This window comes from Arachis hypogaea, chromosome 18 (genome assembly GCF_003086295.3).
Source record: "Arachis hypogaea cultivar Tifrunner chromosome 18, arahy.Tifrunner.gnm2.J5K5, whole genome shotgun sequence".
Classification (NCBI taxonomy): Eukaryota; Viridiplantae; Streptophyta; class Magnoliopsida; order Fabales; family Fabaceae; genus Arachis; species Arachis hypogaea.
Window position 1 is genome coordinate 59,726,332 of NC_092053.1, and position 3,839 is coordinate 59,730,170.

The following is a 3,839-nucleotide window of genomic DNA, read 5'->3' on the forward strand; positions in this document are numbered from 1 at the left end:
AATAGTGATAGCAAACACTCGTCCTTGTTGCTGGGTTCTAACTAAATTTTGAGTAAATCCCTTCGGACAATCCTTGGCAATATGCCCAAGTTCTCCACAAGCATAGCAGTTAGGTGATCCAAACGGGCAAGACCTGTTATCATGCTCTTTTCCGCATTACTTACATGCAGTGTTTATGTAAGCCTGATGGGCTCGTTTACCATTGCCTTGCCTTACTTTACCTCCATTCTTACCCGTACGGTGAGCAGTAATGTTACCAACTTGTAGGTTCTTATGCTGTCGTATGCCACGCGCTTTAAAATGCACCCTTCTCCCAGCTGCCTGATGATTGCTAAGACGCCTTGGTGGAAATCCTTGGCGACTCACCTTGGCCACAGTCACTTTCTTAATACATTCTTCCACTAACTTGCTCTTGTTGACTAATTCAGCAAAATTACGTATCTCCAGCAGAACTATTGAACTCATCAGATCATCACGAAGGCCTCCTTCAAACTTCAAGCACTTCCATTCTTCAAAGTCAGCAGGATTCCCTTGACAAATCTTAGAGAAATGACACAAGTCATCAAAATTACGAGCATACTCAGCAACAGTCATATCCCCTTGCCTCAGCTGCATAAGCTCTATCTCTTTAGCATCACGCACTGCTCTTGGGAAATATTTCTTGTAGAATTCATCTTTAAAAATATCCCAAGGAATGTCACCTTCATTACGTTGTAGCAGTCGCTGTATCCCCTGCCACCACTACTCAGCTTCTCCCTCGAGCATATAAGTAGCAAACTCCACGTGTTGTCCTTCCGGAACATGATGTGCTCTCAGTGATCGTTCAATACCTCGAAACCAGTTATCAGCGTCAGTCACAACGAGTGTACCCTTGAACTTAGGCGGATTAAACTTCAGAAAGGTTGCAAGGGTCATAGGTCTTCCAGGATGCCCTAAGTTATTCTCATCATTCCCATTTCTCACTCCAAGACGTTCAACAGCCCTAGCCGCTGTTACCGCAGCTTCACACACTACTTCAGCCGCGTTGTTCATGGTAGCCATAAACGTTTCCTGTTCCCTCTCGTAGTTAACATTAGGAATTCCTTCCCATACACCTCGTCTCTGTGAACCCATTGTAGTCCTGTTCACACCAAACAATCATTGTTAAGGTGATCAGTCTTAACACTTCAAGTCAAGTGTGAACATTCCCAAAATGAAAACACAGAAACAATCATGCAACATATATCACTGGGATATCCTATACGCATGAGACACACAACAGAGTATGCAATGAAGCATAGTCAGCCCACTCCCCAGGCTCTACTGGGAACGAACTGCTCTGATACCAAATTGTAACGACCCAATTTTCAATATGTCTAGATCATACCGGAAACTGAGCGCTACCAATTTGTCTTTCTAATTATTATCTATTATTTATCATATGAGCCTGATTCGTTGTTAAAAGCGTAGTTAATTTGCGAGGTGTATTTTTTTTTTAAATGTTTGGATTAATAGACAGAATCATTTATAATCAATTCATAAATAATAACAGATAAAACAGTTATAAACAACCACAAATAAATACATCACAAGTAGTTGACAACATTCGGTGATTCAGCCTTTATTAGAATATAGACTGTTAGTTAGAACACCCCTAGATATAGCTAAATAATATCTATATACATGTATATACATACAACATCCCAGGTCCTGACCTATTCAAGAGGTCCCTAAGCTAGCACCTAGGCTAGCCTAGACTCTATACTCACCTAGTCCCTCTAAACTACTAAAGCGAGGGAAAGTACGTTCTAGGTCTTCAAAACTCAAGTCAGGTGGAACGTCATCAAAAGATAGAACATCATCCGCTACTCCTCTGCACGATCAGACTTTTCCACAGGACGTCTCTCTGGTACCTCATGAAGTAGCCACACAATAGGAATCTCGTACATAGGATTTAGGTTAAAGTGCACATACGAACGGGGTGCAGACGTTGGCTGGTCTCACAGTATATACATATAATCAGAGAACGATATTCACCCTAGACTCAGAAGACTATCTAGAGCAGAATCCTCTTCTTACGAATGGTCATCAGCGAACTACGGTAAGGTACATTAACTTGATCTGAAGGGGGAAGGGAGAGAGAAGGGGTAAGAACTGGGGAGTTCTTAGTAGGGTCGGGGTTATTAGTTACGTTCATTAATTCTATGTTGTTTAGCAAACTATTAGTAGAATACCAAGAAGTAGTAATTAGAAAACACAGATAAGTAGAGAAGATAGAGAAAACAGATAGCAAAACACAAACAGAAGAATACAAGAAAATAACACAAGCGCAGAGAATGGAATACAAACAAGGAAAGCATACATTCATACCACAATCATAACAAAGAAAATGCACAACCAATTATGATGCATGTCTAGCCCTAGCGCAAGTAATGAGCTCATCTGTCGGTTTCTACCCGCTCCCGACGTAACCCGAAACAGCTGAAACGGGTATGGTTTTCCAGTCAGCATAGGTACAGTTCTCACTAACCGACGTATGCGTCATATCCTCTGTAAGCAAACTCTGCCTTACAGGTGGCGGCATTCCACCTGTGTATGAAATCATATTCTCTGTAAGCAATCCTTGCCTTACAGGTGCGGCATTCTAGCCGTGTATGAATTAATATCCTCTGCAAGTGATCCCAGGTTATCAGTTGCAGGTATAGCTCTCAATAGCTCTGTAACACCGGAAAATGTTCTGTGGTCGTACCACTATCTATCTGACTGCCTTCACGCAGCAGATCATTACATAATCATTCTCATTATCATCATTCATCATCATTCTCATTATTCATCATCATTTTCACATTCTTATGCAGTACCTCTTTCTTTCTCTGTTCAATCATACTGTACAAACTTTACATCTTTCACTTTTACAATATCTTGGCTCAAACCATTTCTCTTTATCATATTATTCTTTTCTCTTTGTATCTCTTTACTTTACTCTGGTTACTCTGTGCTCTGTGTTACTTTATTCTGCTCTGATTTCTCTGTTTAACATGTTTATTTAAAGCTTATGTAAATTTCGGTATGAATAGTTAGCCTGTCCCAGGTATAGGTTCATTAAGTCTACACTGAAACAGTTTAACTTTTCATATAACACCTAACCCTAGACGCAACTCAAGTACTAACTAAGTTGCACTAGTTCGTTCACTAGTCTCTGTCTGTTTTTTTGTCATTAAAATTTTACAGACTTTTTCTTCGGTTTTTATCTTTTCTTTAACTTTTTATCTTTTCTTTATCTTTGCCTCACTATCATGTTATTGCCACTCCCTAAGTGTTTTATGAAGGTAATTATGAGATTCTGCACTTAAAGTTGTCTTTCTAAAGCTTTTACAGAAAACTGCATTTTCCGCATTATTTTATTATTTTTATTAAAATATTATTTTTAATTAAATATTATTATTTAATATTTTATTATTATTTATTATTTTAATACTAAATTTTCAAAATTAACTTACCTTTTACTTTTAACCTTTAAAATTCACTTTTTACCACCCGTAACTTTTAATATTTCTACTTTTACCACCCTAACTTCCAGAAATTACTGTATAACCCCTTAAACACCAAAAATTTTACTTCCTTGCCCTTTCTAAGATCTAAAAGGTGTTCTTCAATGTTCTTCACCACACTCAAAGTGTTCTTCGTGTTCTTCGTATATTCTTCAAATTCTTTCTCTGTTTTTACCCGTTTATCAGTCTTTTCAGCAATCGATTTTTACCAAAATTCAAAATAAATTTCCAGCCACTAAAACTCCATCTTTTCTACATGATTTTAACACAAATTGAACCTCAATTTAAGCTCTAGGGTTTCGTTTTCCA